The sequence below is a fragment of the Papio anubis genome, chromosome 2 (assembly GCF_008728515.1).
Source record: "Papio anubis isolate 15944 chromosome 2, Panubis1.0, whole genome shotgun sequence".
In the NCBI taxonomy this organism is placed as follows: domain Eukaryota; kingdom Metazoa; phylum Chordata; class Mammalia; order Primates; family Cercopithecidae; genus Papio; species Papio anubis.
Window position 1 is genome coordinate 5,493,305 of NC_044977.1, and position 27,894 is coordinate 5,521,198.

General features: G+C 34.7%; 1 long non-coding RNA gene across 1 annotated transcript; it reads right to left on the reverse strand.

The window, feature by feature from the left end:
- Positions 1-5,289: 5,289 nt before the first annotated feature.
- Positions 5,290-8,872, reverse strand: LOC108584420. Its single transcript, XR_001899451.3, has 2 exons — positions 6,872-8,872; positions 5,290-5,954 (listed from the first exon to the last, which is right to left on the reverse strand). It is a non-coding gene; the product is annotated as an uncharacterized LOC108584420 (long non-coding RNA).
- Positions 8,873-27,894: the final 19,022 nt, after the last annotated feature.

Genomic DNA, 27,894 nt, shown 5'->3' on the forward strand with positions numbered 1-27,894 from the left:
AAATGGTGTTTGAGTTAGAGGTCCTGTTTCTTCTAGATTCTTCCATTTTTATTCAAAATTCAACTCATACTACCTCCTAATTTAGGTGCACATTTGATTGATATAGGACAATTCTTTGAGGATGAAACCTGCATTTTGTATCCACGGCCTTGATGATTTTCTAAGTGAGGTGCTAATGCTGCATCTTGTTGACCCTCTCTCCTTTTCTAAGTCCTACGTATTGATGCTTCTAGATACAAGAACCCTCAGTCTGTCCTTCCTAGATACAATCACGTATGACCCCCACTTCCACTTCTTTAATTTCACAGGATGGAAAAAAGAAGAAAAGTTATGCAGGGGAGGCCCAGGATCAGTCTGGAGTTTATCCGCTCATGCTTCCATTACCCTTCCAATGCTTTCTTCACACCAGGACTGCCAGATTTAACAACGGAAACTATATGACATCCAATTAAATTTGAATTTCAGATAAACATTGAATTTTTAGTATAAATATGTCCCACACAATATTTGTGACATAATAGAAGTTGTTTGTTGTTTAGCTAAAATTTAAATTTAACTGGGTACCCTGTATTTTATCTGGCCACTTTTTATCCAACGAATCTCTTGCATAAACATTTCTTTTAAACTTTTGCCCATTATCCTCCTCACTTATATAGAATGACCGAATAAGTCCCCAGTGTAGTTTGTACTTCCTTTTTATACTTCTGATTATGCCTTAGATGTAAATAACAAGATACGTTGGCCATGCTTCTATTTCTACTGCAAAGCCATATACTATTAGAGGGAGTTAGGGTCTGCATTCACCAACTGAGATAGAATTCCTTAATGGTCAAACATACCCTTAAATATTTATTAGGATGTCTTCTTGTAGGCTGTCACATAATCTCTCAGCAAACCCATCATGTTGCTTTTCTTCCAGCATTAGAAGATGCTGCTATTATGTTATTAATGACGTAGTTATTACTGAGCACCAGATGAATCAGGTGGCTTGGGATTGGCACCGTGTTGTATGAGAAATACATGATTAGTTTTTGACTCCTGATGGTAACCTAAAAATGGTTTATATAGTTTTTATAATAGAATTTGATCTGTTGTCAGAAATATTATTTCATTTTATATTTCTAAGAAAAGTCAGGAAGGATGGGAGGAAAGAAGTAGGGAGGGAAGGAAGGAAGGAAGGAAAGAGGGAGAGAGGGAGGGAGGGAAAGAAGGAAGGCAGGCAGAGAGGGAGAAAAAGAGGGAAAGGGGAGGAAGTAAGGGAGGAAACAAGGAAGGAAGGAAGGAAATGAAAGAGAAGGAAAGAGGAAAGATAGAGAAGCAAGGAAAGGAGGGAGGGGAGGACAGAGGAAGGGATGGAAGAAAGGAAAAAGAGAAGAGAAAAAAGAGAGGGCGAAAGAGGCAAAGAGAGGGAAAGAGGAGAGAGAAGAAGGAAGAAGGAAAGAAAGGAGAAAAGAGAAAAGAGCTTTCATATTTGTAGTATTCAGAACTAGCATTTTCTACATAGTATCCAAGAAAGACCACGATATAGAATGAAAATTCATGTAGAAGCCATCTTTAAATAAGAATCAAAAGATCATCAAACACATATAATATTTAGTGAATATTAATATATGGCATCTTAAATGTGAGAGTACACAAATGTAGTGCACAAAATTTAGATGAATGCATTTTTTTTATGAAGACAGGCCTAAAAAATCACTCTACCATAGTGCTTCCAGTACAAATTTTATTTTTTTGGTTAAAGAAGTATGTTTGTTTTTTAAGAGCTACTCGAAGTTTTTCTCCATCAGGCAAACAAAACAGATCATGAGAATCCAAACATGTATTCGGACAACTTTTGTAACAGGACAGTTCATGTTAGAAAATGATTGCCCTGCTATGAAATCAGCTCTCAGCACAGAGGCTTTTGGCTACATCACTCTGCAAGCACCATAATAGCTACTTTTTCTCAAATGCTAGAGTTCGTTTTTAATATTAAAAGCAATATTTCACTATTCTATTATCTTTTTGTTTTTACATGACACTTAAAATTAGTTTCTGACAGATACAACTCCCCGTACATAGAATAGTGTATTGAGCCGATGTGTTTGTTGTGAGAAATACAGTGAGAAGAAGAGACTTTTATTATGTTTTACATTTGATTGTTTATGCACGACAGTACATTTAAACTGAGTTTCAGCAAGCCGGTTGCCAGAGATTCAAAGCCTGACAAATAGCACATTCTCTTCACAAAATAAAGAATGTACAGGAACCCACACCAGCTTACAAGTTATTCTTTATGAACAACAGAATTGCTTTTTGCTCATTTCAAACAGAACCCTAAATGTGCCCAGCACAGCAAGAGAGAGCATAGGAAGCAAAAAGAGTTTAATATTCCAGCCCAGCTCACTGGAAGCAACCACCACAAAACACTAAAATGACAGAGCAGTGTTCTGTAGAGCAACATGATTTGTCTGCTGTAAATGGAGAATAATGGTTTTAAGTTTAGAGCAGAACTAAAGGGCTCAATTACTATTCATGGTTTCTGAATTGTTCTACTTTAGAAACTCCTTTAGCATGAAATGTTCATCAAAATCAATGCATGAAACTACAGAAAAAAAAAATAAACACCCAGTTTCCTGTATGAATAAAGGACTTCCCAACTAAGAAAGTCTATTAAAAAAAAAAGTATCACCAGTTTACACAAACCCACCTTAGGCAGTAAGACTAAACATTTCAAAATAATAATTTTTGGTTGGATGTTGATAGGTAGAAAATTATATATATATATACGTATAATCCAAAGTTGTCATATAGAAGAGTTTACTGCTAAGCTACCATCGATTTTCTTTAATCTTTAAAAACTATACTAACAGTTATCTAAACTATATGGACATGCTTTTTACTGAAACAAACAATTGTCCTTGGAATTGAGTAGATGTACTGAAGACAACAGTGTAACAGTATATTGAAAAAATACATGATTTCTTTAACTATTTTTGTATGTGACTGTAAGGATCTGATTAGTAGCTTTCACACTAAAGAGCCCTACAGCTGTGAAAACATTATTCAATAATAGAACAGTTGATAATCCTTTGGTAATTAGAGATAAACGACTTTTGTTTGCTTTTCTTCCCTATATATTCCCCCAAATATTATGTTTTTCTAAGATTATGCAAACAAAAGAGGATGACCTGACGTCCCAATCATGTAGTTAGGAAAAGAAAAATGCCTATTAATTTGTGACATATATTAATTTAGATTGGTTTTTTCTCATGAGGGAAGTATAATCTGAAAATCACTGGTAATAAACTAAGGTAAAAATGCATCACTATGTACAGACTTATGTAGGAAAACATTTGCTTTTATATTGACATTGGCAAAATTTCATGTGGACTATTATGGATTACAATTGCATTTCATTTTGCTATATTAAAAAGTGTCAAATCCTAAAACTAAGCAAAACATTATCTGTGTTTTTTTTCATTATGTAGGAGAATGGTAAAGTCCTGAAGCAATTTAAAAGCCTTAGTTAACCAGCTCCTTCTGTTTGCATATTCAATCCCTCAATGTAACATATGCATAATTTTATCATCATTGTGTGCCATCTGGAGTATACTGATTGAACTGCAGTTTGAAAATGAGGGTTAAGAGATAATTTGGTTGCATACATTTAGAACTGAAATGTCTCTCATGGAGCAGAACAGAGTTATTTAAAAACATAACTATGACTAAAAGATGAAAATATATTCCATAAACTCAAGAAAACCAAGGAAGATAATTTTAAGTCCTCATGCTTCTCACTTTAAAACTTCTTAAAATTTTATTAACAATGATATTCTAAGGGAATTGTGACAAAAAACATTTGTACTTACCTGTTAGTACAATAATTATTATTTCTCAAGCTAGTTTACATATTTTATTAACTTTATCTTAGAAGATTTAACCCATTATCAATGAGAAATATCAGTTAAAACATTAGTATAATAATTTTTTTCACTAACTGTCACTTAATGTTAGGTTAGGCTTAAAACTTGCATGAGTTCATCACATTTGAGTATCATAGCTGAGTGTAATTGCCATAGAAGCTCATGAGAGCCGTATTGAAGACTGAGATTTTCTAGTCCAGAACTTTTACTTTCAGATGCCACAGTGTGATGTCAAGTGACTTTATCAAACCAATTTTAAAATGAAATTACCTCTCATATAGTTTTAAGAGCAATAGCTTATCATAGCCTCTATTTCAAAACTTTTTTTTTTTCACATTTTCTAATACTACTGAATGGCTGAGCCACCATATTATGATGGCTTACAATATTACATGGTCAAAAGTATTGCTATCAAGAAGGAAATTACATGACCTAGACTTGCTAAAAAAGTTAATAATTTTCAAAGGGCTTTAGGTGGTTTATGAGCATTAGCCTACCTATATAATACATGCTATTCTTTCTTACCTGTGGAAAATAACTTTTCTCAAATTATGGGTTTCCCAATTTCTGTAAGAAAGAAACCTATTATCAAGCAACCTTCGATTACTCTATTACCAAACAATACCACCTCAGGTGCTGCTTTCTTCCTCAAACTAAAGGCAAACATTGAGCTTGCCCCTTCGGAATTGGAGTCTTCTCCCTCCCTTTATTCCTTCAGCAGGCACAGCATTTTCTGGTATATTCTGATACTACTATGATTCATTTGTTCCACAACAGAGGAGATGTCAAGGTTTGAGCTTAAATAGTTTGAACTGTGAGGTGGAGAGTGTGAGTGAACATTCTCAGACAATCATGGAAGTCCCCACCACTGAGTGAGGCAATTCACAACTGCATTCCCCCTTTATTTATCCAGAAGAGCAGAGAGGAGCAAGCATCTAATCTATTACGATCCTGTCACAGAACATGACATTCTAATTCAGTCAGTAGGGACTCACAATAAACTCAAAATCACATTGAGTGCCTCCCCGGTATGACAATTGATTACATCTCTTAACCTTTCCGCATCTGTGGTACCATCTGGAGCATTTAGTGCTTACATTTTTGCACACAAAGAACAGGTAACAGCATATAGACCCAAATACAAACTCAATCCTTCTACTGTAAGGCTGCAACAACAATCAAAAGAAAACAGTAGCCAGAATAGCCTTGATTTCACAAAAGATGTCATTCAAAAGAAAATTGAACACATAACCCCAAAATAATACGTTGTGGGATATCTAATGTAGGATTATCAATTTAAAAAGCTATGCATTCACCCTTTCAAAATTTATTTAGCCATAGAAGGGACAAGAAATGCATCCTATAAGAAACTATTATGTATATACATTATATTTTATTCAAATCTAAGTACAGTAGTGAGTACTAATATCCTATATTAGTATACAACCAAGATTCTGAAATGTTAAGTAACTTGACCAAAACTACAGAATATTAAATTATGGAGTAAAAATACAAACCCAGTTCTACCCCCCACATCATTATTCTTTATATTGCATTATTAAATTTAATCCAGTTTAATATTTATTAATTCTTTTGACAAATATTTATGAAATGGTATACAATCTGTTAGGAACCTCTGTTAGTTGATGAACAAAGTAGCAAATCCCTTTATTATACATAAAGAATTGTGCTAAGTAAAGGATAAAACCTGTTTCAAGTAAAAGTTTAGAACAGGGTTTCCCATTTGGGACTGGATAATACTTTATGTTATCCCAGAGCTCTCCTGTGCATTGCAGCATATCTAGCAGCATTTCTTCACTACTTGGCATGCCAGGAGCACTCAGTCCCTCAGTCATTACAAATGTCTTCAGACATTGCCAAAGAATGACTTCCGGGAACAGCCCTTTCCTCCCACCACTAGCACCATTGAGAACTGTTTGTTTAGATTAACGTGGATGGACACGTTTTTATAAATTACATGAAGATTGCAAACTCCTGGGGGAGCAGGCATTGTCCTGGTAATCTGCAGCATGTAATGCAGGAACCCTGTCAAAAAAGGAAGGGAAATATTGGTTGATAAAAGGATAAATGAATACATGAATGAAAAATGAGAGAATAAACTGCAAAAAACCATACTTCAGTTAAAGCCAGAAATTAACACTATTGCAAACACTGGTAAATTCAAATCAGTGAGAGAAAACAGGCTGGTTTTCCTCTTTTAGATTTCTTGCACTAGTTCCCAGACAGAGGAAAAATAGAAAGTATGTGAGAAAAAGCATTCCTCAAACTGGCACACACTTCTGCCATCACCGTGCTCAGGAGTTCTCTTCTCTCGTGTGTCTTAGCCAGGCTCTTGGCGTCTGGCAGCGAGCTCTCATGACCCATCGCCAGCTGTGAAGAATGGCAGAAATTCACAAATAATGGATTTTTCCATAAAATAAAAGGATTATAATGTTAGTCTATGATAACATCAGTCTTACACTCTTGTGATTCTAAGTACCTTCTTAAGTGAAAGGAAAAGCAGATTTATGGCAACACATGGGGAAAACTCAGCACCCACAATCTCTGTAATCAGTGTAAAAGCCCTTAGTGAGTATGGTTAGGGCTGTACTGATGTACTCTTAACTGTTGGGACAATTACAAATCATTGCCGTGCTTGGATATGCAACTTTATAATGACTTCAATTTCCTCTCTAAATTTATTCATAGATAAATTTTTAATAATGATAGAAGCAAGGATAGATGAAGAATAGCAAACAAATCAAAAGACAAAATTATTTTAGGGCAACATTCACATCCACAGTAACAATGGAAAAACTGGTGCTTTGTATGTGCTGTAAATAGAAACAATACATTATACAGTAATAGCAGGTACTCTTGAGTTCTTTATGAATTCCACATCATATAATTTAATTCATTCAGCGACTTTTAAAGATAAGGAAATTGAGAAGTAGGAAGTTTACCAATGATGCTCCCTTAAGAGGACACAGAGTCTTTCTGAACATAAGGCACTTCTAAGGCTTCCTGCCTGAATTCTGTTTCATTCCCAGATCCCAGAATGAGGTTTCAGATGCCAGTGAGTGTCCCTGGAATAGCATGTCAGTGAGACCCAAACAGGACACTGAACTCCAGTACTAAAGATAACAGTTCTTCAAGAATGGTCTCCAGCTATTTCCTCTGAGCACGATTCTGATGGTAGAGGGCTTCTGAGGCTGTGCCAGCTTGAAGCAGGATCAAATCACACCCAAGCTGTGATCCTAGTCTGAAGAGAGCTGAATCTTAGTCTCACAAACAAGAGCACACAGAAGAGGTTTGGTTGGCGATGTGGGTATCATGAGAACACGCTGATGTCCCTGTACCTGTTTGCTGGTTACCCATTGCAATCAGACTTGTTTGGTCTCCCAAGTTTTTAGCAGAAGAGTATATATACACTCTATATTCAAACCATTTCTCTCTTGTCAAGCACATTTGTGAGTCACCTACTCAGTTTTCATCTTTATTCATGGCAAGATGTCCATTTTTGACAATTCATGCTTTTCAGCATGAAAAGAGAACACCACTGCTTAAATATGAAGAAAGTCCCACTTTCGACAGTTGAAGTAAACCACAGCATTTTTATACTCATCAGTGAAGAAAAGAAGGTTTGCAGATCCTCACACTCCTGCTGTTTCTACAAAGTGTATTACCTAAGGATTATGAATTCTAAAGATTTTACAAACCATGAGAATCCATCAGGGGACACAAAGAAAAAAAACTTTCCTTTCAAAAATTGTAATTTCTCAAGAAATTACCAATGAATTACAGTCACTTATGAAATCCCATGTTACAATATATAATTAACAGACCAAAGCAGAGTCCCAAGCACAACCAACCACTTCAAGGACATAGCCCCTGCAGCTGTGTGCATGGGTGACAGATCACTTTGTCCTTCCCCAGTCCCTGTTCTTGTAATTGCATTGCTGGCTGGTATAGGAAGGAATCAAGCTCATTTGGCTCCTGTTTCTTGTAGTCAAGTAGAGGGCTCCTTTTCAAACAAATGACAAGTTGCTTGAGTACCTAATGTGGGCCGCACATTTATATTACTGTTGCAAGTACACAGCTCCTGGCAAAGGAAACAAGATATCATTTCTTTGGCAAAAGGCTGCGCTATTTGTATCTATCTGGGAAAAAAAGAAAAAACATATCAACCAAATAAAAGGGAACTAGTGGAGGATAAAAGAAATGTGAAAGCAAAACAGGACTCGTGATTGACACATGCCTATAAGGCAAGGCATGGGCTAAGATACTGAATGGGCTCCTGGCCTCAGAGGAACCTACTTTTTCCTGGATCTTCTGAGGCAGTTAGAGCTACAGTCATGAGCCACATCATGATGTTTTGGTCAATGACGGACCACATATTCAATGATGGTCTCATAAGATTTTAATGAAGCTAAAAAATTCCAATCACCTGGTGGCACTGTAGTTGTGATAGTCACCATGCAACACATTACTCTCATATTTGTGGCAATGCTGGTTAATCAAACCTGACTGTCATTTAAAAGTCTTCATACATACAGTTATGTATGGTACATAATACTTGCTAATAAACAACTATGTTACTGGTTTGTGTATTTACTATACTTCATCATTTTGAGTGTACTCCTACTTACATAGAAATTATTAACTGTAAAACATCCTCAGGCCAGTCCTTCAGAAGGTATCCAGAAGAAGGCATTATTATCATAGGAAATGACAGCTCCATGCATGTAATTGACCCTGAAGACATTCTAGAGCAACAAGACGTGGAGGTGGAACACCCCATGAATGTGTGTGGGCCTACGCTAATGTATGCATTTTTATCTTAGTGTTTAACAAAAACAGTTTTCAAAGTAAACAGAAAAATAAAAAATTTTGAAAATACAACCTTTAGCAGAAGTCTATGAAGAAAATATTTTTGTATAGCTATACAATGCATATTTGTTTTAAGTGCTATCACGAAAAAATTAAAAAGTTTAAAAACATTAAAAGTTTTAAAGTAAAAACATTATAGTAAGATTAATTTATTATTGAAGGAAGAAAACTAGTTTTTATAAATTTAGTGTAGCCTAAATATACAGTGTTTATAATGTCTACAGTAGTGTACAGTAGTGTCTGTCCTAGGCCTTCACATTCACTCACCACTCACTCACTGATTCACTCATAACAACCTCCAGTCCTGTAAGCTCCATCTATGCTAAGTGTCCTATACAGATGTGCCATTTTTAAAATCTTTTACCATATCTTTTCTATACTTAGGTGTGTGTAGATACACAAATACTTAATATTGTGTTACTATTTCCTTACACTATTCAGAAGAGTAACATGCCGTACAGATCTGTAACCTAAGAGCAATAGGCCATACCATGTAGCCTAGGCATGTAGTAGGCTATCCCATCTGAGCTTATGTAAGTACACTCTATGATGTTCGCACAATGATGAAATCACCTAACAACGCGTTTCTCGGAACATTTCTTCATCTTTAAATAAAACATGACTTCCAGAATGATCTTTGTTATTTCCTCCACCAACTATCATTTTTCTTGAATGCATGTTGATATGGTTTTTCTCTGTGTCCCCAACCAGATTACAATTCTCAATTTGAATTGTAATCCCCATAATCCCCATGTGTCAAGGGAAGGAACTTGTGGGAGATGGTTGGATCATAGGAGCAGTTTCCTCTGTGCTGTTATTGTAATAGTGAGGGAGTTCTTGGGATATTTGATGGTTTTATAAGGGCTTGTCAGTTCCTCCTTCGCATGCTCTCTTGCTCCTGCTGCCATGTAAGACACGTTTGCTTCCCCTTCCACCATGACTGTAAGTTTCCTGAGGCCTCCCTGGCCTTGCAGAACTGTGAGTCAATTAAATCTTTTTTCTTTGTAAATTACCCAGTCTTGGACAGTTCTTTATAGCAATGTGAAAATAGGCTAATACACATGTTGAAGAAAAGACAAGACAGAGATGAGAAAGGAAAGAAAATGAGAACAAGTACTCTGCCTGTTTTTCTGTCAGCATCTGGCTTATTTGGTGAATCGAAAAAATATAGATGGAATAGTACTAGATAAATATAGATTTAAAATTATAGCTTTTTTTCCTCTCTTCACTAAGTCTGTTGTTTGCAGTCTACCTCTTGTCAGGCCTCTGAGTCCAAGCCAAGCCGTCGCATCCCCTGTGACTTGCACATATATGCCCAGATGGCCTGAAGTAACTGAAGAATCACAAAAGAAGTGTAAATGCCCTGCCTCGACTTAACTGATAACATTCCACCACAAAAGAAGTGAAAATGGCCAGTCCTTGCCTTAAGCGATGATATTATCTTGTGAAATTCCTTTTCCTGGCTCATCCTGGCTCAAAAAGCTCCCCCACTGAGCACCTTGTGACCCCCACTCCTGCCCTCCAGAGAACAACACCCCTTTGACTGTAATTTTCCTTTACCTACTCAAATCCTATAAAATGGCCCCATACTTATCTCCCTTCCCTGACTCTCTTTTTGGACTCAGCCCGCCTGCACCCAGGTGAAATAAACAGCCATGTTGCTCACACAAAGCCTGTTTGGTGGTCTCTTCACATGGACGTGCATGACACCTCCTTTGTTCTTTTTCTTCTCCTTTGTCTTTAAATGTTTGTGCTCCATTCAATTGTCTTTGCAATATACACATCCCCTTGGCAATCTATGCATTCCCAAAAGTTCAATCACTACCTATCTACACCAGGAGTTTGAAAACATTTTATAAAGAGGGCCAGATAGGAAGTACTGTTTGCTGTGTGGGCCTTATAGTCTCTGTCATAACAAAGATATTTGTACTCTGCTCTGTCATTTAGAAAAAGCTCTCATAGATCATAGGTAAACAAATGAGTGTGGCTGTGTTCCAAAAAAGTTTATTTACATAACACTTGCAAGGACGGATTTGGCCTGCTGGTCATAGTTTGTCAATACCTGAGCTATACTAATAACTCAAAAAGTTTTATCTTCAGTCTACAGTCTTCTATTCTGACAGTTTCTTTCTGACCCCCAGCTGTTTCTTCCTTGATGTCCCACTGACCATTCAAACCTCATTCACTATTTTCCCCAGCAAATCCTGCTTCCGTGTTCTATGTTTCAGGGTTTGGCACTACTATCATTTCCATCTCCCAAGCCTGAGAATTGGAAATGTTCACTAATCATTTTCTTCCTTGTCCCTCTTTAAATACTTTTGTCAAATTTGCCATCTAAATATATCCTTAACTTTCCTCTCACGTAATGTCTTCACACCTGGTGTTTTAATGCAGTAAAGAAGGATCATTTCTTTCAGTTTTGCCTTCCTTCCAGCTATTACAAGTGTGCTCTTTGTAAAGTGTAAATATGATCATGTTCTGCACCTGTGCAACTCTTTCGGGGCTCTCCAAAGCCTGATACATTGATCCTAAACCAGATTCCAGGGCCTAATTTTAGACCTCCTTAATGAGAGACCCTGGGGATAATATATAATGATTTCAAATGATAATTTCCCTGCAGGACGGTACTGGTAAAGCCTGACACTAACTTATCGTTATATGAAATCTACATTCTTGGATGTGTACTGAAAAACCCTTCATGATTTAGTACTGGTATACTTTGTAAACCTCAGTTCTTTTCCCCAACTCCTTATGTACATGCAAATGCTTTTGATGATCCATACATACCCCATTAATCTCTTTACTTCTAGAGACATATTGTCTATAATGGCTATAGGCATACTGTCATTCCAATAGCCAGCACCTATATATTTCTTTGTTAGAGAAATGTCCTTAGGCTACTGAGACAGCTTTGTCTGCTCGCACAAAAACCTGAGAATTATGTCCCCTAAGGAGCCACCATTAACCAATGATTGCAGGAGAGAAAGAATAGATATATTTACCAGTTCACTGTCCCCTGATTGAGATAACTCTTAAAATGTGACCTAGACTGCGTTCAAAACTACGAAGTGGGATTGAGCCAAAGTCATTCGCCATGGAGATTTACCTGACACTGTGCTGTTGTGTGGCCTCAGTGATGGCTAATTTCACGTGTCAACTTGACTAGACCACTCTTCCCAGATATTTGGTCAAACACAGGTATGGATGTTGCTGTGAAAGCATTTTTTTAGATGTGACGAATGTCAAAATCAGTGACTCTGAGTAAAGCAGGTTACCTTTCATAAAATGGATGGGCTGCATTTAATCAGTTGTAGGCCTGAAGAGAAAAAGACTGAGGTCCCTGAAAAGAGGGAATTCTGCCAGCAGACTCCCTTCACACCGAAGCTTCAGCATCGGGTCTCCGGCCTGCCAGCCTAGCCTGCAGATTTTGGAACGACCTTATGTGATGTGTGTACAGTCCTGTGGATAACCCTGATGAGTGTAGCCTCCTCATTGTCTCTTTTTTTCCACATCCCCACTCCTGTATCAGGCTTTCTTGGAAACACTTCTGAAAAATCCCCACTGAGTAGACTAAGAACCACAGATATAGTGAAGAGATTAAAAAGAAAAAGCTAAGATATCTGTATGTTCATACAGATCAGTTTGATAGGAATCAACAGGTCAGATTTCAGGGCACTGAATGTAAGACTACATTCCATACCTTATTCACACACACACACACACACACACACACAAACACACATCTTTACCAAATGCACTTTTAAGCCTCCACATCCTTATCTATCCTATTCCCACATCCCCTTCTCTGCTCCACACTTACTAAAAATATTCTATTATTTATTTAAGACCTGCCGGATAGATCTCACCTTCTAGAAGACATTTTCAGAATTCTCAAGTAAGTTTGAATTACCTGTCTTTTTCTCTTACCGCACTTAGGGTTCATTAAGGCAGAGATTTTTTTGAGTCCAAATTTAAAGTATAGTCACCTAGCTGAGTACCTGACACACAGTCAGCACTGAACAACTTTGTCCTGGATAAGCATTAGAAAATGAAATCGTAGTCCTATAGTATAAAAAAGTGTAAGTTTTGGCCGAGCACAGTGGCTCATACCTGTAATCCCAGCACTTTGGGAGGCCAAGGTGAGCAGATCACTAGGTCAGGTGTTTGAGACCAGCCTGGTCAACACGGTGAAACCCCATCTCTACTAAAATTACAGAAATTAGGTGGGCGTGGTGGTGCGTGCCTGCAATCCCAGCTACTCAGGAGGCTGAGGTAGGAGAATCACTTGAACCCGGGAGGCGGAGGTTGCAGTGAACTGAGATGGCACTCCAGCCTGGGCAACACAGCAAGACTCCATCTGAAAAAAAAAAAAAAAAAGAGTAAGTTTTAGTATTCCTTTGCCTCACAAATCAATATTGTGTCTGAAAAATATTTCCAAATAAGTATTTCAATAAACAAATAATTTCAAATTATTATGAGAGTATAGATATGTAACAACCAAAGGAACTCCAAACAGTTCTGCTAGTTAATTTTGCAAGCAAAAATGAGAAAGCATCTTTAAAAATGAAACTTATTTGAAAACTTTATAAGGTAGAGTCTTAGAAAAAGCAAGGGACTACAATTTCAACAGTAAGTATAAACCACAGACTCTGCCCACCACCCTCTATCTCCCAGTAGATTTCCATTAACTAAGTAAAGACTTTTAGGAAGGACCTTTTCCAAATAGTTCTTTAGAAAGATATTGCCAAGGAGGAGGAGTTGCTGATAAAAGAATAAAAAATTCTATTTTAAAAGCAGCTAGGTATTACATGTGTAAGTTAACAGCTTTAGAAAGAAGGAAATTCATTTTACCACATATCCACATATTTCATTACCAGATAAGTCACATTTTTTACTGCTTTCATGTATACCTAGTACTATTATGTATCTATACATATATGTACTTATGTGCTTATAGATATATAAAATCTTAGTTATATATATTATATATATGCATATCAACTTAGGTGTTGAACTCACCAATATTCATACAGAGTCGATTTTTTTTTTAGTTTAAATATATGTAAAGAGTTTGGGTTCTGAAAAAGGAGATAGTATTAGAACTTACTGCATACAGTTACTAAGAATTAAATAAAATTTAATCTAAATTATTGGCATGTGGATTCTTGATCAATATTACTTATTAGTATGGCTTTATGCCCTTTATAAAGACAAATCTTTCCTTGTTTTATTGTCACCAGAGTTGCCACATTTGTTTTAATCATAGATGTTCTGTAAAGGTCATATGCCATGCTGACCAGGTCATCTTTCAATCTTGTTGAAACATGTGAATCAAGCTTTTAGGATGTAGATTAATAACGCTTTGCTGTCAACAACCTAGAGAAAGACTACGATGGCCTATTTTGATTTGTGATTTTGTTCAAAAATTTGCTTTTTTTGAAATTATTTAATTTATACAACTACTTTTAATTATTCTTTTTATAAATAATCTGGCTTAATACTGGTCAAAAACAACTCTAAAAAGTAAAGTTTTGCCTAGGCTTATTAAAGAACAATATTTCAATGTGACTTGATCAAAGAAAATCAGTTATATTAAGTCCTTAGTTTGAATTCATCTAATCTATTACTTACAAAAATATTTATATTTTAACAAAATATAAAAGCTAACCCAATTCATTTACAATATCATATGACTATAATTTCATTTATAATCAGTAGATACCTCAATGATTTTCCTGATTTTAGATACTACTCTGATATTCCTATCATACATAGCAGTATTTTAAAATGACGAATGAATAACCAGTTGATCTTTCCACCACATAATTATATAAACAACATTTTGTATTTGCATCTTCAAAAAAAAAGTCATCTTCCAATGATCAGTTTTGGATAGTTTATTTACTAATGAACTATGGTTGATTCAAAAGGGCTCTATAAGGATCATCTTAGAAGGGATAGCTTGCGGTACATAAACAGATGAATAACAAAAAGCATTTCATATAGTTAAGGCCACTAAGTGGCCCCACATCTTGATGGCTTTAAACTCCATGAATTTCTGAAATGTCTGCTACACTTCATATGTATCTCTTCTCTATTAATGTAGGATAAACTGTTTCCTTGATAACTGAGCATAGCTATAGCAACTATTTGAGTGGTTAATTATTGCAAAGTAGGAACAAAATTGAAAATCCCTGAGAAAAAGTGTACTATTTGATCAAGACTAGAACGTGCTTCTTTTAAAGTGTTCCAATTCAAATCTTAAAACTGGGATATTAATCTTGGTTCAAGGTTATTAACAAAGTAAATTGCTACAGTAGTATATATAGAATAAAAATATGAGGCTGGAAGTACAAATATGACTAATTGCAATAATATGAAAATATAACATTTTTTAATGTTCATAAATTTACAAAATTTTAAAAATCATATTTTAACACACTAAGTATATATAATGTAGAACAAGAATTAAAATAATGATAGAAGTTTCTGACATTTTAAAAGGAAAAACTTGCTCTAACAAAGTTAACATTTTTAATGTAGAATAATTAGTCTTAATCATACTTTTCAGTCAGAAGTCAGCCTTTTTTATTCCTAGACCACTAAAACATATTCAATGGCCTGAATGCCATGCACCATAATAATGTATTAGATATGAAATATTTTTAAATTAAAATGTTTGTTTCTTCCTATCCATCTCATCTGTATTTGTCTGTCATGCTACATGCTCTGAAATTTTAGCCTAAACTCTCTTTTACCTGATAGTACCAAAAATTAAGAAGCCAACTAGACATTTTTTAGATAATATAAGTCTTTTTCTATTCAGAATATTTTAAATTTTATAAAGTAAATGATTAAAGGGTGGACCAAACCACTCTAGCTTTTTAACATGAAATTTTAACAAACACTTAGGGTATCATTGTCATTACTTCAAATAATTTTAAAGCAAGTAAGATGCTTAAGCATCCAGGCCTTTTGCTGCTATTCTGAATTAGCCCACACTACAAATGATTTGATGTTTCCCCCACTGTGTTTTCTTCCCCCTCCTTACCTTTCACTTCATAATTTCCTTCTTGGAAATCATAACACACTTATGTTTCTAATATCTCATCTGCTTGGACCTAACCTCGGAAGAACATACGAAACTGAGCAAAATTGTACACATAGTGTAATTGTACACATAGTGTAATTGTACACATAGACTAAAGACCACTCTCAAGCCTAAATGTGACTCCATGTTTTTATCTTTACATTTAAATCTTTTCTATTTAATTCCAGTTTTTCTATGAATCTCAATTTCTTTATTTCTGTCTGTTAGATAGAAAATACACTAATACTGAATTTTCTGTCTCAGAAATATATTAGCTGAGACAATGTAAGTGGTGTCTTGTGAAAATTGAGCGAAGTTTAAATAATAAAGTTTGCATCTCCTTATGATAAACAAAATTATCTTCTTTATATATGATACCGCCTAGTTAAGTTTAGTCACAGCATATATTTCCACATATTTTCTCGCTATTTGTTGACACTTATTTTATAAGTTTTTTCTTCTTTGTAGAGACTCTAATCCATTTTTAAATCTAGGTCTTTTAAGACTTGTCCAAGATTCTTGGGAATCATGTACCATAATGTGTTCACTTTGATTTAATAATTTACTTCTTATTAAATTTGAATAGGATATTTTTAGTCATACCACAATGACCAGACAAAATGAGCATATTTCTAAACATAATAATGGCATGCATTTAGGTTGCACTTTATAATGTCCTCTAAACTTTAATACAGATGGTCTTATTTCTTAAAATGTTAAACTTATATCTTCTCCTTTTGCTGGGAAGAAGATATTATATATCCATACAAGCACTTTTACATGACTGTTCTCAGCTCTTCTTGTAATCACCAAATATTAGAAAGAGCTCAATGTCCATCATCAAGTGTATGAATCAATAAAATGTAGTATTATCTAAACAGTGGAATACTACTTAGCAATACGAATAAATGAACCATGAATACATGCTACAATATGGGCGAATCTCAAAATAATTATGCTGAGTTAAAGAAGTCAGGCAAAAGCATGTGCAGGCTCCATGATTTTATGTTTACAGGGTGCTAGAAAATGCCAACTAATTTATGGTTTACAGGAAGCAGATCGGTGGTAACCCAGGGCACAGTGAAGGGAAACATCAGTGGAACGACTATGGAAGAGAACAAGGAAAACTCGGAGGTGGTCATACATATTCACTATTACGGCTATAGTGATGGTTTTACAGGTATATACCTATATTGAAATTTATCAAATTGTACACCTTATCCTATGTACAGTTTGTTATATATCAAACATACCTCAATAAAAGCAGCTAAAAATTTTGTCTCGTTTCAATCTCAATATCATCTTATGAAATAGTATTTTCGAATTTTACAGTTATTAAAACTGTTGTTTAGAGAGGTTATATTAAATTGCACCTGAAAAAATCTGTTATACAGAATTGTAAATATAGGTTTATCTCAGTTGTATACTCTTTCCCTCTCAATATTTTCCCTTTAGAAGACTGGTTGATTTAGTACAACTATTATCATATACAAAAATCTCTACTACTAAATCTGAACAAGTGTTACGTAACATCTATTTGCTGTTTGAATATAATTCTCAATCTTTCTGATTAAAAAAAGAAAACCCCATTCTTACATTTGCATGCTAAAACTGTATGGTTTAATATTATACCTAATAATAAACTTAATAAACTTATCAGTTTAATGTCACATACAGTAACATAAAAATTAAAGGGGAAGCATTGAAAAGTTATGCATAATAGCACTGAGATTTTAAGTGAAAATCAGCCAGTAATCAGAATCTGAAATGTTTACTACCAACTTAAAAAAATAAGACTTCCATGAGAGACTCAGTTAATGTGTTATGTACCCTCTGTAATAGAGAAAACCTTCTAACTTAGAAATCAATGTAAGAAACAGTAAGAAGAGATTTTACCTTCCTCCTGATTCTTTCAAGAACCAAGGTAGGCTTTTCTATCTATACTGATGAGAACTTTTTCTATCATAGAAGTCTGACTCTATAGTCCTTCCCTCAAGATCAGTTAAATTTCATTCTACACAAAACCAGGGAAAGGCTGATTTTGATGATTTAGGCAGGGAGGGGAATACAGGTTACGATACTTAGGAAGATATAGTTTACTTGTGTAAACTGATATACATAGTATAATATCACTGGTAGAAGTACATTATAAGGACTCTAATTTTTCAAATAGTGCCTCGGTTTAGAGCTTCAAGAAACATGAGATGGCTTAGGAAACATTTCCATCTAAGTTAAGCAGAGCATTTAATAAATTCTACTAGTTAACAGTAATTACTGGAGGTATCATTAATGATACCGAAATGATAATGATGCCTAATGATACTTTTTCAGTTGTATATCCGAGAAAAACATTTCATAGCACTCAAATGAACATGAAGTCAACCCAAGTTTACAAACCAACTTTGTTGTCAAATTTTGACTTGGATTTGATAAATGTCTCATTATTGAAGTATGAATATATAGGAAGGAAGGTAGTGAATCCTGAATAAAGCTATTTCAGCATTCAAAGATGAAGTGGACATTATTTTGTGGACTCCAAGAAGGAATAACAAACTCTGAAAATAATTTATTTCTGTAATGAGAGGGAAAAAAACTTAAAAATGGTTACATGTGTTTAAAATAGTACAAGTAGAGATAGTTTCCCTGAAATGTGCAGAAATCTACAGGAAGAAAACAAGGTGAAATGAAAGACAGCAGCGTATAATAAAGATAAATGGGAAAAGCTAAAAAGTTCTGAGTGATGGAAAGAAAAATTGTCAGGAAGCTAAAAGTTAAACAGCAAACTCAAAGTTCACACTTTTGGGCTCGAAAACTAGCAATGAGCATTAAAATAGATTTACTAAATAAATGAACAAAAATTTTAGAATATGTACCTCAAAGGCAAAGTGATTAAAAAATGACAAAAGAAAATGTAATAGATATGGAATATGAAGTAAAAATTAAAACTCAAAATTAAAGATGATTATAAGAAAAATTAAAACATTGAAAGAGGAAAATATATTGAGAGAGATAGATCTAAAGAAAATTGCACTGACTGTTGGGGATGGAAGGGTTAAGCTGTTTCAGATAGTACTAATGAAAGAAGAATGACAGGCAAATCTAATTATCTCATCTACAATTTGAGAAACACAATAATAAAGTAAAAATATATACAAATAGCTTGTTAGGAAAAGAAAAGAAATACCTATCTACAAATAGCAAACTCCAGCCAGTTCATGTTTGCCCACTGCAAGATTAAATGGAAAAGATACAGGAACAATGTTTAGAGTTTTCAGAGGAAATTTTGTGGATGTCAACATTTTGTGCCCTGCTAAATCATTTAAATTAGTGAATAAAACAAAAAGATAATTTCATATAACAATGATCCTAAAAATATATAGAATATTTTTAGAAATATGTAACATACACTAAGTCTAATTAAAACTAAAAGGGGCAGTCTGTAAAGACAGACAGAGATGTCTAAATAATAACTGCATACATAGTTATGAAAATCAAAACAAATATCAAAAATCATTCTTTAACAAAGACCAGGTATGCAGTCTAACATAATAGAAAAATATAGGCTTAATAAGGACACTGCTTGGAAGTTAAGGAATAAAGCAGAGGATATACTAAAACAACGTCATTTTTGAAAGTAGCAAATAATATGATCAAGGGTTGAGAAAGAGTAAAATTCTGAACAAAAAACTGCTTTTACCAATTGCAGTCAAGTTTCCCAACAACCAATATTAATATTGTAGTTTTAAAGATCAAACTAGTCAAGATATCAGACATATTCCTAAGATACAAGATTTAAGCTATTGAATTCTTAAGAGTTGTCTTTACTACTTTACCTTTCTTTGCTTCAAAAATCATACGGGAGGATTCTCTCTGCATAATGGCAGCTGCCTAAGATGGAATCTCTTCATACTTCCTTTATGCAGATGTATGAGAATAAGTAAAACCACTCACAACCCATACCTACAGTACAACTAAGAGACAGAATTCCTCAAACTTCTAAGTATGTGTAAGTTGAAAAATAAATATCCAAGCCAACAGAGCTATCTCCAGATCTGCCTGAGCTGAAAGTTAGGAGACACTTCTTGGAAAAGATGAGGGGGTAGTGGGGAACTATAGAGACAGAACACAGATAGAATCGTCCACAGAAAGAGAAAGCTCTACACGAGTGGGTAAATATTGAAAACAGGTGTCAGATGTGTTGGACATGGGCAAAATGGACCTAACAACCAACAGGCAAACTGTGGACTGGGAAAAATTTTGCAACAAATACTGGGGAAAAATATTTAATATTACTAATGTTAATCAAAAAATTAAAAAGATGAAAGAAAAATGGTGAACTGATATTAAATCATATTCTCCAAGAATGAGAATTGCATATAACTGATAATCTTATAAAAATAGCCAACTTCACTAGTAATCTAAGAAATATATATTTATTAAGAAGCTGTAATTTATACTTATTAAAATGAAAAAGATTAAGGAGACCATACTCAATATGGTCAATGGTGGATTCATAAATATTACCAGAAACTATAATGCAGCATATATGACTTTAAATTATTTAATGACTTTATTAAATGACTTTAAACATTCATTATTCGTGGCCAAGTAATTCTAATTCATAGAAATTTATTCTAGGGAATAACCTCAGGGACTGGTTTACAGATATTTGTTAAAAGTCATATATTGTAATTTTAGATTATGGATAAAATGAAAATGATACAAGGAAATAACAATATTGTTAAATTTTAGTGATAAAATGTGGTACAGGGACTTAAATAATGGTTTAACAAGTTGTTTTAATTTTATGAGTAAATGCTAACAATATGCCAATTGAAAAATGTGGTATTCAAGCAATAACAATTTCCTAATCATCTCTTATTGCTTTGTTCCAATGGGGAAAATTAACTTTTGTTGTTTTAAAACCAATTGAAAAACAGCAAGACCCTTTCCTCTATGGAGAGGCAGACAATTATTTGACTTCACAACCACCTGAAGGCATACATACATAGAGGTTCTCACTTCAGATTTTCACATGACATTGTTTGTACTGGGGTGAAAATAAATGTTTTGTTGAAATGATCACAGATGCATTTTTAATAAATGTGAGAAATTAGGTACATTATATTTACAATTTAAAAATATTAAATCAATGGTTCCTTGGAGTTTTCTGAATTAAGCTTAATTCCCCTAACTATCCTAAATGTAAAATAGCTTCAGAATTTGTCTGAGAAGGCCAAGATTGAAATAATTGGAAATTAACTGTTCTCTAAGACTAGAACAGTAAAGAGCTTTATTAATATGTTTAGCAAGACATTACATTACTAAAGTATTTAAGGAACATTTACTTAACGCTTTTTATTTTAAGTAAGTTTTCTTTAGAACTGACAAAAGAAAGAACTATAGTAATTAGTCACTTAAGACAATTTGCAAATGTTAGATTTGATGGTATCATGACAGACTCTGTGTGGTTTGACGCCACAATGAACTCGCTCTTTACCATTGCATAAAGAATATCATTTCACATTGAAACTGGACAGGGATCGTTAGAGTTCACATTTCACTAACATGAGTAGAAAATCTAATTGACATTTTGCTGGATTGCATCTATACAGCACTCCACTGTAAACGGCAACTTCACAAACTGTCTCCTACAGTGATCATTTAAATTGAAATATCTCAGGGGCCATGTTGTTCACCCAGCACAGCATCTTCTGTTTGTCTAAATTTATTGTTCATTGCCATAGTTAAAAGCTCATTACAAAATTACGTTTTTATTAGGCTTTAGACAATAGTAGATGTGGTGGGAAGGGGAAACCATTAAATTTTATTTCAAAAGAAAACTACTACCAAAGTGTAAATATACAAGAAGGAAATTACAAGAGTAAAAATATTAATAATTTTACCCTAGAAGTTAAGAATCTATGGAGGCAAAATCAGTTAAAAATAAAATGTAAATCTTCCTGCCGTTTACCCTTATTATCCACTGACTAAACTGAAACGGATAAAAATATTGAGATATTGTTTGCCTAAAACAGGTGAAGTATGAGCATGGCATGATCTTTACTAAGATAATAAATAAGTCAACTAAGACTAGATATTAAAATTAATTACAAAATAATCACATTGGGTACAAATGCTTAAAATGGTATGGTTTAGTATGTACACAGCAAAAATAAAAAGAGTTGCATATTTCGTTGTTTTCATAAAATAATAGTGTGTCAAGCTCTGGTTCTTGATCTTTCTTATACTAGTTGGACTTAAACTTACACTGGATTTTTTGATACCCTATGTAAGGGTAAAATAATGAAATTTTCTTTGTTAGATAAAGGGGGAAAGGGCCCCTTACTCTCCTCCTCTTAGAGTGTTTCCTTGAAAATATCACAGGCCTGATAAGAAGCCCAACCTTTTGATTTTACAACGGAAGATCAAAAACTTTATTTCTGACCCTTGAAACTGTGAGTACATACCTACAAAAATTAACTCAGGAATTGCTCATGAGATATACAAGTTTCTATCAAAAGGTACATCCATTTGTCTCTCAAGGAAATAGGAGAAGTTTTATTTGCTTTTATCTTTTTTCTTTTTTAAATTGTTTATGAATTTTTTTTAGCTTTATTAACATATATTTCACAAAATTACATAATATTTAAGATGTACAATGTGATGCTTTGGTGCACATACATACTGTGGAATGATTACCATAGTAAATTTGGTTAACACATTCATCACCTTTCATAGTTACACATGCGTGTGTGTGTGTGTGCATATGGTGAGAACATTTAAGACGAAGATTGTTTTAATTGTAAAACTTTAGAAAACAGAAATTAAAATGAAGTCACTTTTAAAGTACTCTCCTGATTTGTATGCCTATTTAAACAGTTCCAATCATTAAGGATGGTTATCAAGAGGTAATATTCACATTTTAACTACGTAAATCACCACCCAATATCCCCCTCATTCTCCAGTTGAAATATAGATCCATTTATATCAAGTACCACATTCCCCTTGGATTTTATCAATACAAGTAGATCCACTCTCATGGAATCATTTTAGAGATTCTAACTCAGCTCAGTGAGAAAATTATTTCATCTCTACCACAAATTAATTAACAGATTTTGAAGATAATATTTTCCCTGTAGACAATCTTCCATAGAAATAGCATAGTCCCGGCCAGGCATGGTGGCTCATGCATGTAATCCCAGCACTTTGGGAGGCTGAGGCGGGCGGATCATGAGGTCAGAGATCGAGACCATCCTGGCCAACATGGTGAAACCCTGTCTCTACTAAAATGCAAAACATCAGCCAGGCGTGGTGGAGTGTGCCTGTAGTCCCAGCTACTTGAGAGTCTGAGGGGTAGGGGAATTGCTTGAACCCGGGAGGCAGAGGTTGTAGTGAGTTGAGATCATGCCACTGCACTCCAGCCTGGTAACAGAGCAAGACTCCATCTCAAAAAAAAAAAAAAAAAAAAAAAAGCATACGCCCACGACTTCACAATTAGAACAGCTAAGATTAAAAAGACTAACAACTTCAAATGTTGTTGAGGAAGTAAAGCAACTGCAATTCTCATGTACTGATGACAGAAGTATAAAATGGTTACACCACATGACAAAAGCTTCTAGAATTTTCTTATAAAACGTAACATATACTTATCTTCTAACTTTCTGACCCAGTAATTCTACAATTCTTTTCCTAGTATTTTCCCACTGAATGGCACATTTCATATTTATACATTTCATTGTATGTGAATTCAACCTCAAAAAACCCTAACTGGCTATAATCAAATACTGAACTCTAATGACATTCTTGAGGATGTGCCTGCTAGTCAAGTATGCTAAGGTCAGAGACTTACTTTGAAGGCAGAAAAAAGATGAAGTTATTGTTTGATAGTACGATATATGGATGCATAGGTATTTGATAAAACATAAATGTATATATTATGAAATCTAAGGGATGAGTATTGTTTACTGTATAATTCTTTTATTATTTTTTAATACTTCAATGTTGTCATAATCAATAATGAAGTAATAGAGGGATTTCTAAAATCCTAATAGGCATCTAATCAGTTGTGACTATCAGCACATTAATTATTCTTTGGGTGGGTAATCAATGGCTAAATTTTGGTATGAAGCTATTGAAGCACTTTTTTGATTTTGTTTCTCAGTGTCCTTTATCTCTTCATTCTTTAAGTTTGGCACATTTCTCGACATCCCCTGCAACTAAGTATGGAAACATTATTAGCTTTGGGTTAATGATATGGGGGTGGAAATAAAAAATGTCACTTTGGACTTGTAACACTCCAATACATTTCTCTAGCTTCTTTTTCTCTTTATTTTGAGCTATAATGCAGATGGAATGCAATGACCCATGTTCAACCATGCAGACTCAGACAGTAACCTCGAAAAGAGGCTTGCAATCTGTGGTCTGAAATCCAATGATCCAGCGCCTGTTTTGTGAATTAAATGTCTTTGGAACACTGATGGACCCTTTGTTTACATATTGCCTATGGCTTTTACACTACAATGGCAGAGTTGAACGGCTGAGTCAGACATAACATGGTCCTAAAGCCTAAAAGTTCTCCTGTGAGGCCCTTTACCAAAAACAAACAACAACAAAAACAGTGCTAACCCTTTCTCTAGAACAAGTAGATCCCTGAATGAGCTTAAAAAAAAATAATAAATAAAATTTTAAAAAAGCATGGCATCAGATTAGAATGGCTAGACTTCTTTAAAAAAAATACATTTCTACCAATTTAGCTGCTGGTTTTTATTTGTTCTTTTGCTGTTATGATTCCTTTTTGTTGATCTTTTTTGCTGTTTTCATGTGGAATTAACAAACAAGTATTTTAACATATATGAGTAATATTTTTTCCAGTTTCTTATTATTTTATTGTGTTTTATTGTTTCAATGTCATCTGTTTTGTTGTCAGTACATAAGCTAATTTTAACATCTTTTTATTAAAAAATGAACTACTTGCTCCCAGAAAGCAGTATTTCCTGGTATTTGTCATTTCGAAGCTGAAAAATAATGACTTTGATCATTCAGGTTGTTTCTCTGTTTTATTGCAACTCATTGGCTTTTGGAATTTCAAAGAAAAAAACAACTTTAGATCTCTTTTTCATAATCCAAAGAGATAGTCTTTCCCAATTAATTTTTAAACTAGTTTTCATCAATGGCAATACATTTCAATGCTTACCTCCTCTGAGGGAGCACCAGATAATGGCTCTGAAGAGCTGTTTCAGAATGCATTTTTTCTCTTCTTTTATGCAAGAACTGCGCCAATAGTTTTGCCTAGAGAAAATTATCTTTTTCTTTTTTTACATCCTAAAGATTGGTTTAACAGACATCAACACTGTTACAAACAGAGACAAGGTGCCCTACTAGAGAAAGCTCTAGACTTGGGATCTGAACATCCTTTGTGAAGTCCAGGTCCAGCATTCAGGACAGAAAAATTTCTTATGTGACTCTTCTCTGGGCTCAGAGCTCTGATGTACCTAAGAAGGAGTCAAGTTACCAGATGATCTCCAGAGTCTCCGCCAGCTTTAAAATCTCCATGAGGCCGGGCGCGGTGGCTCACGCCTGTAATCCCAGCACTTTGGGAGGCCCAGACGGGCAGATCACAAGGTCAGGAGATCGAGACCATCCTGGCTAACACGGTGAAACCCCGTCTTTACTAAAAATACAAAAATGAGCCGGGCGTGGTGGCGGCGCCTGTGGTCCCAGCTCCTCGGGAGGCTGAGGCAGGAGAATGGCGGGAACCCGGGGGGCGGAGCTTGCAGGGAGCCAAGATGGCACCGCTCACTCCAGCCTGGGCCACAGAGCGAGACTCCGTCTCAAAAAAAAAAAAAAAAAAAAAAAAAAACACCCACAAAAAAGACTCCATGACTTAAAATTGCTTAGTAAAGGTCAGTGGGTAAAGGCTTTATATAATCATTTAATATCGTACCTCTGTATACTTTATCATTTTACTCTGTATGTTTGATACAATTTGTTAAAAGAAAACAGGTCAACTTTAAAGCAAAAGAGCAGCTCATTTGGTCCTGCCCTCCATATGTTATTCATCCTCGTACTAACATCTTTTCCTATCCACAGCAATTAGCAACGAGTAGAGCATCATAAGACCTCAACAAATATACAGTCCAACCATGCACCCTAAACTGTATTATTAACACATCAACCAGAGTCATTCTTTAAAAATATAAAGTTATACCAAACCATTCCTCTACTTAGAATCCTACACAGATGTCCCATTTAGAATAAAAGCTAATGTGCTTCCAGTGTGACTAGAGTGTAGTTGACAAGGCCATAAAAATCTCTCCCCAACTACTCATTCATTGATTCTGCTCCAATCCAATCCTCCCGGCACATCATTGCCTTGGGTGCCTTGGACCAGTTGTTCCCCTAGAAATCCACATGGCTAACTTCACTTCCTTCAATGTTTTGCTCAACCTTCGCCTCTCCTCAACAACTTAGTTTAAATTTTAGCTTCTACCCAACACCCCTGTCATGTTTCTAATCCTTTCTCTGGGCCTTTCTGCCATAGCAGTCACCACCTTGTAACATCCTACATATATACTTATTTTTGTGTTGTTTATTATCTACCTTTCCCCACTAGAATTTAAGCTTCATAAAAACAGGAAATTTTGTCAGTTTAGGTCATTGAGGTATTCCAGGCAGTTAAGAGTGTGCTGGCACAAAAGAGATACTCAATAATATTTGTTGAATAAATTTAAAGCATGAAATAAATGGCTGAATTAGTAGATCTTTTTTCTCATTTCCTCTTTTAGTATACCCAAAATATACACCTTAATCATGTCCATTTACTATAGCTGTGGATGATGACAATGAAAAAATATTCATGGGAATCAATTTCAACATTTTTGAAAAGTATTCCCAAATCATTAACATAAATGCAGAATCAATTTATTCAACAAAAGAATTTCAAAGAATTTCAAATATATAAAATTTTTTTCTTTGTGTAATACATTGTATTAGACATGGGTGGCAACAAAAGAAAGCTATCTTCCTGCCCTCGAGGATTTTTTTAAAACTCCCTAATAGAACAGACACAAAATACGGGCTAAAAATAAGTCTACACATATTATTCAAGGGGACATGAAGAAGGACTAAATACAAGGAAAAGGCTGAATGTGGTTCTACCAAGCCTTCGGATTCCAACTCGGAATGCTAGTGCTGTGAAGTGGCCCTCTTAAAACCCATTGGCAGTAAATGATGATTTAGCCTTAAGAAACTGTGGGGGCAGAACAGAAGATGAGATGAAAGGATATTAGCAGTCCTAATATCCAGTGCAGTGCTTCCCGATTTTCAGTTCGTAAGAATAGCTTTTATTTAGAACTGTGATTCTCTCTTTATTATAAGAAACAAGTATTTCTCTAGAATCATGGCTTTCTGATATGTTCCCCTTTACCTTCTCCTGTGACTGTGTGTCTCTAGTTATTTACCACATCTGCCAATTTCACTTTAAATAGAATTTATGAAGGTCCTGCTATTGCTTTATAAAACTTTCATTTTCATATTACTCTTTGTTTCCTAACTCATCTATAGTTAACGGTCTAAAAGCTTTTATCAAAGGAAAACTCTTTCACTGAGCTAGTCCAAGCATTTCAAGCAGTTAATCCACTATTTTTTAAAGTACTCGTGCTGCTTTTACTCTTATAATGTGTACTGTTATGACTTCTAGATTATGTTAATAGGGAAACTCTCCAAAGTCTAACACTTGCAAAGCACACCATTGTTCAACCCGCCACAACCCATGCATTTACTCATAGCAATAAATTCAATCACATTACTTCAGTTATGGCAGATTTACACTCAATCGCTATCAGTCAGTACATTGACTTTAAAATTTGGCTCAGAGTTTTTCATTACCTCTGTGGAACTTCTCTTTCATTCCTATCAGAATTGGCCTCCATTTATAAGTGCCCTCAGTCCTTACTTTCTAATAATAAATCTCAAATTCATCAACCCCCTTGTCAGATATCTCAT